Here is a 13,893-nt window from a genome sequence, read left to right on the forward strand (position 1 = left end):
GTGGCCAAATGAGACTCATACATAGGACACGTAGTCTCTGAGGGCCGACATCATTGCCTTCAAGATTTCCGTAGAAGCGTGCTCTTTTAATCAATGTGAACTTTTGGTCACCATTCCTCCTCTTTGAGGACTTAAGCAAATTAGAATGGCATCGCTATACCTGCTAATAATAATGTAACCATGATCAGGCCTTTAAAACACGAGCTTTAAGGGAAGTTGAAGGAGATGGAGAGATGGCTCAGCAACTTGCAGCTCTTGCAGAGGAGCTGGGTTGGAATCCCACCACCTTCAGTTACCTGTAACCCCAGTTCCAGGGCACAGACATGCATGCAGGCAAAACACCCATACACATAGATAACTAAATAAAAAATTTAAAGAGATTGCCTGGAAGATGGGACTGAGGTATTTCTGTTTGTTTGAGAATGGAAGAGGTACTAAACCTGAGTTCAAGATAGGATTTTCGCAGATTCTTAGGCAGGACACCGGGATCTGGGGCGGGCACCAAGTAAAATTTACCCTTTTTATGTTTCCGCCTAATGCAGGCAGGTGCTTGTGTGATACGAGGTAGTGATTCAGCCAGTTTAAGGCTAGAGTAGAGACAGTTCAAACTCACCTCTAGCACAATGCTGTTTTCCAAGACCTTGTAGCAGCAACCCGCGTGTCTGTCAGTCCCCCGTCCCCCCCCCCCCCCCCCCCCGCATTTATTGGCCGTCTTTCTGAGGCCGGTTTCGCCTACTTCCCAAACAGAGGACAGGACTACATTTCCCAGAAACAATCACACCCGTGGATGTTGCCGGTCCTAAGATGGCAAGGGGCTTCGTTTGCATAGCCGAGGAAGAGCAGCAGTATGTAGGTCTCGACATTGGTCATTTTAATGTGACCTAAAATTCCTGAAGCTCTCTTGAACAGTTGTTAGCGTTGTGTGAGAGATGATCTCTGCCGACGAACGTAATGGAGTTTAAAGCCAGAGCCTGTAAATTGAGAGTTGTGATCTAGTCTTTTGTTAAAGACTATACGGAGTTGGACTACATTTCCCAGAGTGCACTGTGAACAAGCTACTTCCGCGAGTTCCAACCCATTTGGCTTTAGGCCTGAATCCCTTGGACCGTCCAGGATGTGTGGAGTATAGCGAGTGTCATTTTAAGGACTGGAATCAGAATGGCCATGGAAACCGAGTTTGGGGGTGAAGGGCTTTCCTACGGAGCGTGGAGTTCTGAAGAGGATGTGGTGGCGTTCCTGGCTGACAGAGTTGGGGTTAGTATGGGAGCTTGGAGGTTGGGGGTGCATACTTGGGATTAATATGAGAGCTGTGGGCGATTGCCCTGCCCTGTGGGGTGTGTGTGTGTGTGTGTGTGTGTGTGCGCGCGCGCTGGAAAGCGATGTCACACCCAGTGGACAGTTTAAATACCCCTGGCGGTACGTGTGAACATGATAGCACAGCAGCCCTGGCACCACTAAGAATGAACATTCTGCTTGCGTTTAATGGTCGACTTTGTCATTTCTGAAGCACAGGTGGAACTGAAGGAGGTGCGTTCACATGTTGGCGAGAGAAGGCAGAAACACAACTAGCAGATGAAAGGAGTAGAGAAGGGGATAGGGGCGGCTCAGGGGTTACCAGTGCATCTGCTTTTGCAGAGAGGATCTGAGCTTGGTTCTCAGCGTTCTCGCTTGTAACTCCAGCTACACGGACCTTCCTACCGCAGCACCTGCTCTCATGTACACACACACACACACACACAAATAAATCTTTTTAAAAATGATAATAAGGGTGGGAGAAATGGTTCAGCCGTTAAGAGCATTTCCCGCTTCTGCAGAGAGGTCTTAAGCTCAGTTACTAGCACACATACAGGAGGCTCACAACCTCCTTCAGGTTCAAAGGCTCCGAAATGCCCAGTGGCCTCTGGGTACCAGTGCTCAAGCTCACAATACCCACCCACCCACCCCCCCCCACACACACATAATTTTTTTTTTAAAGTAAAATATTAAAGTTGCTATTAGAGTACCATTTTCTAAGACAGAGAAACTTTTATTATTTGCAGAAAATGAAGGAAAATGCTTGGCTTTTTCCCTTTTTTTCTTGAAGTGGGGTAAAGTATGGTGAGTCTCTCTAGGAACCTATTCAGATACCTGAAGGAAAGCACTTTGGGGCCATAGTTCATGAAGGCACGATGAAACCCCTTTCCAGGCATGCTCAGTTCAGGGTCGTACAACATATGTTCAAAAAGGTTATGATCGCTGGCATGAGCTCCTATGTTCAAGTATAATGAGGCATGTTCATTTTTGCAGAAAGGATCAGTCAGTGGTTGGCTGACTGGGCAGGAAAATTCCCAGTTTACCTTGCCTTGCATAACAACAAATAAGGAAAGTAATTTCAATGTTAAAGGGTTGAAGTGGGGGCGACACAAAATGAGGAGAGAATTGAAGGCAGAGGAAAACAACACCCTGAGCTTTCTCTGTCAGTGTTAGCTGAGATGGGGAGAGCCGCAGCTAGTCTAGGCGATGCTAAGAGCTTGGTGCATTCTGGGCAAGCACTCCACACACTGAATTACATTTCCCAGCCCACAGTATCTCTTATTCAGAAGTCCACCCTGTTGAGTATAGGAGGCTAGCACACAGTGCTGGCCCTTCAGGGTGCTGGCCACCCTAGCTCCCACCTTGCTTTTCATGTAGATTCACATTTTAATGTGTTCAGTCTATTGCAATTTTTTTTTAATTATTTATTATGTATACAATGTTCTGTCTGTGTATATGCCTGAAGGTCAGAAGAGGGCACCAGATCTCATTACAGATGGTTGTGAGCCACCATGTGGTTGCTGGGAATTGAACTCAGGACCTTTGGAAGAGCAATCAATCCTCTTAACCACTGAGCCATCTCTCCAGCCCTATTGCAATTATTTTGCTGATTTTTTTTTTCTGTTGTTTCTGTGTGGCCCCTAGTATATTTTTCAGAAGGGACTTTTGAGAAGATTCTCAAAGTTCTTATGTCATAGCAATATCTAGTTTGCTTCTTCCCCCCACCCCCCATTAAAAATGGATCTTCCTATGTGGCCCAGGCTAGCCTTGACTTCGTAATGATTCTCCTACTTCAGCCTCCTAAGTTTGGGATTACAAGTGTATGTCCACATCTGGTTACTCTTTGTATCTTTAAAAATTGATGAGCCAGGTATGATGGCGCAAGTCTTTGATCCCTGATCCCTGTGTTCTGGAGGCACAAACAGGCGACCTCCATGCGTTTGAGGCTTGCCTGGTCTACTTAGTAAGTTCCAGGCCATCCAGGGATATATAATGAGACAAAATAAGTTAATTAATTAATTAATTTAAAAAATGAATAATAGTTTGGCTGGCTATAGTCCTTGAAGTTCTCATTCTTTTCCACACATTAAGTTTTTCAGGATGGAAGGTCTATTAAAATGAGAATTTCCTTTTGGTTACAGGCAGTTGACCTTTTTAGCACAACTCCTCATGGTTTTTAAAATATTCTTTATAACTTTATATGCACGAGCATTTTGCCTGTGTGTGCAGACCACGAGCACACCTGGTTCCCTGCAGAGGTCAGAAGAGGGCATCGGATCCCCTGGAACTGGATTTGGGGGTGCTGTGTACCATCACGTGGGCGCTGGCAATCAAACCAGGTGTTCTGCAAGAGCCTCACCAGGGCCTCTCCTCTTCGTGCTTTTTAATCTGCTGCTTTTATTAGGGAATGTTTCGGTACTGATGACTTTTGTGCCGTCTCCCCGAACCATCGTGTCCTTTCGTTGTATTTGTTTAGACGGCTGGTATCGGTGTACACTTACAGTCTGCAGTGGTTCTGGTTTGCCGCTTTGAATCTCCCTTCCTTTCCCCCTTCTCTCTCTCTCTTTGTTGTTGTTGTTGGACACAGTGTCCGACTGTGGAGCCCTGGCCGGCCTAGAACTCACGGAGACCCACCCGCCCTATCTTTTCTGTTAGAACCCTGTGCTCAGTGTTTGACCCACTCCTCACAGAGTGGGGATTTCTCGTGGCTGAAGCGTCCATGTAGGCTCTGTTTATTTCTGATTCCTCTCCATGGCTTCAGGAGGAATGTGGGATTAGAACCGTTCGGCCTTCAAACTGTGGAATAGTCACTCTCAAGTCCCTCTGTCCCCCAAACACGAAGTGTCCCACTCCACAGCTGCTCAGTAGCTCCTCGCTTTTCCCTCAAGGATCCGTCATGACCATGAAACCCTTAGTGTCCCAGGAGAATGGACGCAGAGTCCTCAAGAGCCTCACTGTACCCTTGCTCTGCTCTCTCACAGCCTCCTCCCCCACTTGCCTTTTTTTTTTTTAAGATTTATTTATTATGTATACAGTGTTCTGTCTGCATGTATCCCTAGGCCAGAAGATGGCACCAGATCACATTACAGATGGTTGTGAACCACCTTGTGGGTACTAGGAACTGAGCTCAGGATCTTTGAAAGAGCAGCCAGTGCTCTTAACTGCTGACCCATCTCTCCAGCCCCCGCCTTTGTTTTTTGTTTTCTTTTTTCCCATGTATTCATTCATTCATTCATTCATTCATGAGGCGGGGTCTTGCTGTGGAGCTCCAACCGGCCAGGAACTTGAGATGTGGGCCTGGCTACTCACACAAAGGTCCTCCTACCTCTCCTTCCTGGGTGTTGAGATTAAAGGCACTCGCTACCATGCCTGGCCTTTTTTGTTTTGGGTTTGTTGTTGTTGTTGTTTTTCTTCTTTAACTTTTATTTTATGTGTATGTGTACCATGTGCATGTAATGCCCACAGAGAGGATGGCTGGTCCCCTGATGCTGGAGTTAACAGGTAACTGTGAGCCAGCATGTGGATGCTGGGAATCGAACCCAGGTCCGCTGGAAATCCTCTGCAAGAGCAGCCAGTGCGCTTAACTATTGAGTCATCTCTCCTGCCTCTTCCCCTTCTCTAATTAAGTTTAAATCTCATTTTCAAAATGTAGTGTCAGTGACTGGAGAGATCGCTCAGCGGTTATGAGCACTCAGTGCTCTTGCAGAGGACCTGGGTTCAGTTCCCAGCACCCACACGGCAGCTTATAACCATGTGCAACTCCAGTTCCAGGGACGCTGATGCTGTCTCCTGGCCTCAGGGAGCGCCAGGCACACATGGTGCGAAGATATACATGCAGGCAAAGCTCATTCATATAAAGTGAAAATGAAGGTTCTAAGAGAGCAGTGATTTCCCTCTCCAGAGATGAGACCTGAGGCCCGGGCCGTAAAGCACACTAGCTAGGACTCGTGTCGGAGACTGAGGGTGGTGGGGACTGGCAGTGCAGCTGGGCTGTGCCAGTTCTGTAGCGCCCTGATAGAACATTCGTGGGCTTGTCTCACTGACTGCATGCTGAACTTCCTCAGGCGTGTTATAGCCTCAAAACTCTCTGCAGGCTTGGGGTGTGACCCTTCTTAGATGCTCTAGGTGAAAACAACTCAGTGGGTTTGTTAGACGTGGAGAAAATAGGAGGCGGTGTCCTGGACAAACAGAGGAGTCCAGGTAGCTCTGGTAGCTCCCGGAAGGGAGAGGTCCATTCCGCTTAAAGATTTCTCACTCCAGCTTTGAAGAGTTTTTGGAGACATTTAGATTCAATCAGAATATCCTTGTCTCATATTCTCATCTATGAAATGATTTTTTGTTTGTTTGTTTTTCGAGACAGGATTTCTCTGTGTAGCCTTGTTGTCCTGGTACTCACTCTGTAGACCAGGCTGGCCTAGAACTCACAGAGATGCACCTGCCTCTGCCTCCCAGTACTGGGATTAAGGTAGTGCGCCATCACGGCCCAGCTATGGAATGATATTTGACACAACTAAGTGGCTTAAAGCTCCATCCTGTTTTAGTTGGGGTTTTCTTGATTTGTAGTGGGGCCAGCATTTTATCACAATCCCTCTGGACCTTCCTGCAGGGAAGAAAACCTTTCCCTCACCCATGGAAGAGGCCTCTGGAAAGCCAGGGATCTCACAATTCCCTTTATTGTGTTCTGTTTCTTCAGGAGTTGGCTTCATAAAGATCGGAACCAAGAAGAGGACTGGTCAACATCCAGGAGTTTTAAATCATGGCCCACGTGAGTTTGTATTTCCCCCCAAACCCCTTTCTCCTCATAGGAATGTTTTTGTCATTTGTTGGGAAACCACTCACCCGAGCCAATTCCAGGTCAGCGATGCTGTGAGCATCTTCCCGAGGGCACTCTCCCCTCAGCTGAGGGTCCCTTATCTCACCCCTTGGTCAGCGGCCCTTGTGTGTTAGACCTGAACGCACATCTAATGGGGAATACACTGCTAGAGAGCACATCCTGGAGTGCCATCTCAGAGACAGCTCCCTGTGTCCCATTCCCTGCTCTGCCTTTGCCACCTCGTTCCCCTCCACCTAAATAATTTGTGTAAGTTTTACCGTTAATGTTGGGGCTGTCGTATGGCAGGTAATGACGTTCAGAGATGTGGCTGTAGACTTCTCCCCGGAAGAATGGGCGTGTCTGACCCTGGAACAGAGGCATTTGTACAGAGATGTGATGTTGGAGAACTACAGCCACCTTGTCTCAGTAGGTAAGGCTCAGTTTCACCCTAGACATTGTTTTTTTGTTTTGTTCTTTGTTTTTGAAAAGACAGTTGTCCTCATTGGGGACCTCCATGATATCCATCATCCTCCCACAGTGCTTTGTTCTTCTCCTTGTCCCTCTTCCTTCATCACCAAGGCACCAGATAAAAAGTTTGGAGTTCTTATCCATGTGGTTCTTCCTGTGTTTTATCTTACATGCAGGCCTTTGCATTTATCAACCACGTGTGTTCCCTGTGTTGGAAAAGGAACGAGATGCCTCCGTGAATTTGAGCAGTGAGACCAGCAGGTTTTACCCAGGTGAGTGGCAGCCGCCGGGGCAGTCATCCAGCGTCTGGCTGCTGAGTCAGCAGCACCTCTGGCCGCTGGCACTGGGCGCACTGTCCCTGGCTGACGGCTTCGCTGGCACTGGGCGCACTGTCCCTGGCTGACGGCTTCGCTGGCACTGGGCGCACTGTCCCTGGCTGACGGCTTCGCTGGCACTGGGCGCACTGTCCCTGGCTGACGGCCTCGCTGGCACTGGGCGCACTGTCCCTGGCTGACGGCCTCGCTGGCGCAGGGCGCACTGTCCCTGGCTGACGGCTTCGCTGGCACTGGGCGCACTGTCCCTGGCTGACGGCCTCGCTGGCGCAGGGCGCACTGTCCCTGGCTGACGGCCTCGCTGGCGCAGGGCGCACTGTCCCTGGCTGACGGCCTCGCTGGCGCAGGGCGCACTGTCCCTGGCTGACGGCCTCGCTGGCGCAGGGCGCACTGTCCCTGGCTGACGGCCTCGCTGGCGCAGGGCGCACTGTCCCTGGCTGACGGCCTCGCTGGCGCAGGGCGCACTGTCCCTGGCTGACGGCCTCGCTGGCGCAGGGCGCACTGTCCCTGGCTGACGGCCTCGCTGGCGCAGGGCGCACTGTCCCTGGCTGACGGCCTCGCTGGCGCAGGGCGCACTGTCCCTGGTTGACGGCTTCGCTGACGCAGGGCGCAGTGTCCCTGGCTGACGGCTTCGCTGGCGCAGGGCGCACTGTCCCTGGCTGACGGCCTCGCTGGCGCAGGGCGCACTGTCCCTGGCTGACGGCCTCGCTGGCGCAGGGCGCACTGTCCCTGGCTGACGGCTTCGCTGGCACTGGACGCACTGTCCCTGGCTGGCGGAGCACGGGGCTTGTCCAGCCCTCTCTTAGCGCTATCCTCTTATTGGTCCCCCACGTGACAGAAAGGGAAGTGTCATTCTCTTTCTCCAGTGGCCTTTGTTCTATGAATCATGTAGCTCGAATGCCTTCCCATCTCTTGCTATTTTTTTATCTTTTCTGTTTAGGTATTTATAATTTTCCCTACTCTCTAAAAATATACAAACTATCAATCATTTAGCTACAATTTCCTTCCTGTTGGAGGCCGTGTGGGTCCAACACAGATTCCCTAACTGGACTGGAACAGAGTGGAGAGGAATAAACCGACACAATTTACACGGTCATCATGGAAGGACAAGATCTCTCTCCAAAGATCTCTCCTTTATTCTCCACACACCTTATATATCATCACATCAATTGAGCGGGAAAACACATTAGGCTGTCTCCTAGGCAACCAGGTGCCTGGCCTCAAGTCATGTCCGCATCTATCTGTATGCTAGCAGTCAGGTAGGCCATGAATTAGCATCTCTATAAGACATCCTCCAAATTTCAAAGGGATGAAGCACCAAACCTCTTAACTCTTAAGTCATCAGCTTTAGCCAACCTCTCTTCTCAGGTAATCTACATTTTTAACAAAAGAAACTAGGAGCAGCACATCCTGGCTACTGTTAAACAGAGACAGCTTGTCTGCAGAGTTACAGGATCAGCTCAGACCTGGCTAATGGCTCTTGTGCCATACAGAAATATGGGCCTACACTTCCTACGATGCCACCACCCGCAGCCCTCTTGAGTTGCCTTTCTTTATCTACTGTCTCCTTCCTTGTGTGTTTCCCGAGCTCATGAGGTCATTGTTTAAACACACAGTTACCAGTTTTTAGTTTCAGTTTGGATTTACTAGCATTGAGAAAAAGTATGTATCTTAATAAGCATTGTATTTTCCATGATAGAAACTTACCCAGAAATTTTTGCCTGGTGGGAAAGAACACCGGTTAGGCTGGTGGCTAAAAGCCGGGATAGTAGGTAAAAACAGTGTGGGCCACTTAGGAAGAGCTACCTGCAGAGAGGTCAGGGCCAAAGGGAGAAACCAGGAGAATGCCTGGCAAGACAAGCCCCGGCTTGGCCACTTCCTGTGTTTCTCCCTTTTCCCCTCCACGGGTGAGGATGGCCGTGGTCAATAGTTCAGCACATCCTCTGCCAGGGGCTTTGTAGTCACAGTGGAACAGGGCAACGAGATGGCTGAGCAGTAGAAATGCTTCTTGCTCTACAGTCCTGAGGATCAGCATCCAACCCCTGAAACCCATGGTGGGAGAGGAGAACTGGCTTCACATGTCTACTGTGGCATGTTCATGTCCACAGTCACACCCACATACAGTGACTGCCACATGCACCCGCAGTCTGTCTGTCTGTCTCTCTCCACATACAATAATAATAATAATAATAAATTAAAGATAAATTTGTCTTTGGCTAAGCCAGACTGGATGTGCTTTGTCTCCTGTTGTAGTAGAAGGCATGCAGGGGCTGAGAAGATGGTTTGGTGGAAGAGCACTGGCTGCTGTTAAAGGGGACCAAGGTTTGGTTCACAACCCCTTCCCTTTTAAAACTAGCTCTCCGAAATTTTTGTTTCTTTTTTTGTCCTTTTAATGTTGTCCAGATTTGGGTTTGTTTGTTTGTTTTTGAGACATTCACTTCTTGTGTGATTTACTTTACCATTGGCTTTTTTTTCTTTTCCTTTTCTTTTTTTTTCTTTCTTTTTTGGATGTTCGAGACAGGGTTTCTCTGTAGTTTTTGGTGCCTCTCCTGGAACTAGCTCTTGTAGACCAGGCTGGCCTTGAACTCACGGAGATCTGCCTGCCTCTGCCTCCCGAGTGCTGGGATTAAAGGTGTGCCCCACCATCCCCCGGCTTTACCATTGGCTTTTGAGAGCATTTTTTTTCCTATATGGATAGTAAAACAGTATATATTTACATTATTATCTTTCAGATATAGATTCCATGTGGCAGATGAAGAAAGTTCTACCAAAAACTAGCAAATGTGCAAGACAGTTATCCCAGTGGGAGGTAATGGAAACCGATACAAACTACAGCCTTGAAGGTTCCTGTCCTAGAGCTGACTGGGAGGGCAAAGGTCAAGTCCCAGCACAAAAGGGGAGTCAGGAGGAATGCTTTAAGCAGATGGTGCTTACCTGTGAAGAAACGCCCCTTTTGAGTCAGCTCACAGCTTTTAATCAGTGGCCAGGACTACATATAGAAGAGAAAGCAGATGACTTCAAGTCTGAAAAGTCCTATGGTTTTGCCGCAGACGCCACCCAACTCCAGTTAATTCACCCGGGTGAGAAATTCGAAGAAGACGAAAAATGTGGGAAGAGCTTTCCTCCTGGTGCCAGACTGGCGCGGTGCCGCGCGCTTCACGCCGCGAAGAAGGTGTTCCAGTGTGAGGAGTGCGGCAAGGCTTTTAGCTTCCGCTCCAGCCTTACCGGACACAAGCGGATCCACACTGGGGAAAAGCCCTTCCAGTGCAAGGAGTGCGGGAAAGCCTTCCGATTCCATTCGCTGCTCAGTGTCCACGTCCGGATTCACACGGGGGAGAAGTCCTACGAGTGTAAGGAGTGTGGGAAGTACTTTAACTACAGCTCAGACCTCACTCGGCACCACCGGATCCACACCGGAGAGAAGCCCTACCAGTGCAGGGAGTGTGGGAAGGCGTTCAGCTGCGGCTCAGACCTCACGCGCCACGAGAGGATCCACACTGGTGAGAAACCCTATGAGTGCAGCGAATGTGGGAAGGCCTTTATCCAGCAGTCGCATCTCATCAAACATCAGAGAATCCACACTGGTGAGAAACCTTACGTGTGCAAGGAGTGTGGGAAAGCCTTCACGTGTGGCTCACAATTAAGCCAGCACAGGAAAATCCACACTGGTGATAAGTTGCGGAAGTGCAAAGAATGCAAAAACTCCTTCAGTTTTGCCTTAGATCATACCCAACGGCAGTTATTATACATCGGCGAGAAGTTCTTTGAAGATAAGGAAAATGGGAAGACGCTTTTTCCTGATTCAGAACTTCCTCGGTACCAGACAGTCCACGCTGGGAAGAAAGTATACGAGTGCCAAGGATGTGGCAAGGCCTTCAGTCTGCGCTCCATTGTCAGCAGCCTGAAGAAAATTCACAACCGGGAGAAGCTCTTTAAATGCAAGGACTGCGAGAAGGCCTTCCGGTGTCCCTCGGATCTGGCCCGCCATCAGAAGATCCACACCGGCGAAAAGCCCTACAAGTGTAAGGAATGCGGGAAGGGATTCATTTGCAGATCAGACCTTGGCCGGCATCAGAGAGTTCACACCGGAGTAAAGCCTTACGTGTGTAAGGAGTGTGGAAAAGCCTTCACTCGCGGGGCACACCTCACTCAACATCAGAAAAGTCACAGTCAGAAGCCGCACGAGTTCAGCGGAGGTGAGAAGGCCTTCGGTTCTGCTTTAGAAAACCCTCAGCTGATCCGTTCTGGTGAGAAATTCTGGGAGGATAAGGAATATGAGGAGACCTTTGCTTATGGTGCAGATCTTACTCGGTTTCAGCCTGGGAAGACGGCAAATGAGTATAAAGCGAACAGCAAGGACTTTGGCTGGCGTTCAGGTAACAGAGATCTTAAGACAATTCATATTAGGGAGAAACGTTTTCAGTGTCGGGAGTGCCCAAAGGCCTTTAGATACAGCTCGGAACTCACGCGACACCAGAGGCTGCACACTGGTGAGAAGCCCTACAAATGCCAGGAATGCTGGAAAGCGTTTGCTTCTGCCTCAGACCTGGCTCGGCACCAGAGGATTCACACCGGGGAGAGGCCCTATGAGTGCAATGAGTGTGGAAAGGCCTTTATCCAGCAGTCGCATCTTATCAAACATCAGAGGATCCACAGTGCCGAACAGCCCAAGGGTGTAATGAATGCGGAAAAGCCTTCGGTTGGCAACCCGATGTTACTGAACATGAGGGAGTTCACACTGGTCAATAATCTTATCAATTTAAGGAGTGTTGGAAAGATTCTGCTCATGGCTCAGATCAATCAGTGTCAGAAGATATATACTGATGAGGAGTCAAGTTGAGGCAGAACACTTGGAAAAGCCTGTTTCTGTGTCTCAAATTTTACGCAGCACTAGAATGCCCACATTGGTAGGGGACCTGACTGAGCTTTAGGAAAGCCTTCTTCTGTAACTCAAGCCACTGTCTCTTGAGGGATGGCCCTTTACACTGTGTGAAGATAATGCCACTGTGGTTGGTTTAATAAAAAAGCTAAACGGCCAATGGCTCAGGAGGGATTTTCGAGGTAGAGAGAACGCTGGGAAGAAGGGCGGAATGGTTAGCCAGATGAAGAGCAAGCAGGATAGACTCTGTGGAGAGGCGGGAATAAAGCCACGAGGCAGAAAGTGCACTAAAAGATACAAGCTAAGTTATAAGATCTAGGTAGGAACAAGCCTAAGCTGTCAGCTGCGCTTTCATAATTCATAAGTCTCCATGTCATGATTTGGGAGCTGGCTGGTGGGATGGAAAACTAGCTACAACTATCCATGTCAATTAGCCCGTGGTGGTAGGAAACCCGACAAGTATAAGCGATGGGGAAAGGCCTTGGGTTCATATCTTGCTCAAAGTGAGAATATTCATGAGAGGAAACTAGATGTAAGGAATATGGAAAGACCTTTATGTTTCAAAATTGAATGAACATCTGTAAAATAGTGGCTAAGAAAACTGAGTTCAAGGAATGTGGGAACACTTGTTCGTGATTCTGAACTTAATTGGTAGAACATACTCAAAAGAGACAAGAAGTGTGGAGAAACCTTTCAGAACCACGGCCTTAGGAGCACATAAGGCAGGGAACCACCGATGTCCAGGGAATGTGGAGAGTTTTAGTTTGGACTCGCCTCTCGTGCAACAGGAAGTCCATACTGATGCAGCGCCCGTAAGTGTGAGAAGAGTGACTCAGTGATCGTGTAAACTTGGGTCGAAAGCTGGACATTTGTACTCTTGTGTGGTGTGAAACCCAGAGCCTGCGCGTGCTATACGAGTGCTCTTGTTTCCCAGCCCTCCCTGGTGAGGGAACTTATGAAGACCGCATTTTCCCAGGGCGTACTCTTCACTGCTGTGACAACATGTGACGCAGAAGCAAGAAAAGCTGATTTATTTCTACTCATTACGATCATTTCTTTTTAAAAACCCCTAAGTGTAATACCAGAAGACCTCTGGGCAAAATAATATGCCTGTCATCCAGGGTCATGATATAGTCTATGTTAATTTAGGAAAGACTTTACTGGTGGGCTTTTTATGTACTGTAAGGATGCCTTACAAGAGAAGTGGCTATAGCTCTATTTTAGAGTATTTGCAAAGAAATGTAAATGTGTAAAATATTCAAGACATTTTTATATGTGGAGCACATATTTTCTAGGAAAACTTAGAAGTGCTTTTTTTTTAACACAACATACAAAGTCCAAAAGAATTTTTAAAACATCAGAATTTCATTTAAAAAGTCCTGTGAGGGCCTGGAGATGTAGCTCGGTTGGTAGGGTGTTTGCCTAGCGTGCATGAAGCCCTGAGTTTGGTTTCCAGTTCTGCATAATCAGGTATCGCGGTCCATGCCTGAAATGCTAATGCTCAGAAGGTGGAGATAGAGGATCAAAAGTTCAGGGTCTTGCTTGGACCACATAGTTAATTCAAGGCCAGCCAGGAATTCATGAGACTGTCTCAAAGGAGAAAGAAAACCATGTTTGACTAAGGTTATAGGAGATATGTAATATATTTTACATATATAACATGTATATGTATATATACCATGGAAGAAGAGGGAACCATGTGGGACTTAGTTAGCATAATTCTTACATTTGAAAAGTTTCAGTTGTAAAGGAAATGAAGAATCTCAAGAGAGGTGAACTGGACATTTAAAGGGAAAGGTGATTCCAGCTCCTTTTCAGGCGTGTTTTGTGGGTGAATGACAGTTCTGGGTGATGCAAACGTATGTTTAGGTCAGTGCTGAGTATCGTGCAGATTCAGTTCTCGGTACCTTTTAGTATTATATGTTCCCTCTAGAGCCTAAATTCCTCTTCTTACTTACTCTCTCTGCCCACTGGTCCCACCTATCCCTCTTCTGCCTAGCTGTTGGCCAATCAGGTGCTTAGGCAAGCAAAGCAACACATCTTTACATCATTAAACAAATGCAGAACAGCTCTGCCTACTTAAAATAATAATATCCCACAGCAGCAAA

At 48.1% G+C, this 13,893-nt stretch overlaps 1 pseudogene; it reads left to right on the forward strand.

The window, feature by feature from the left end:
- Positions 1 to 13,893, forward strand: part of LOC121449964 — a 50,078-nt pseudogene that overhangs the window by 19,018 nt on the left and 17,167 nt on the right.

Source organism: Microtus oregoni, unplaced genomic scaffold (assembly GCF_018167655.1).
Source record: "Microtus oregoni isolate MIOR12 unplaced genomic scaffold, Mior012 000006F_ref0000085, whole genome shotgun sequence".
In the NCBI taxonomy this organism is placed as follows: Eukaryota; Metazoa; Chordata; class Mammalia; order Rodentia; family Cricetidae; genus Microtus; species Microtus oregoni.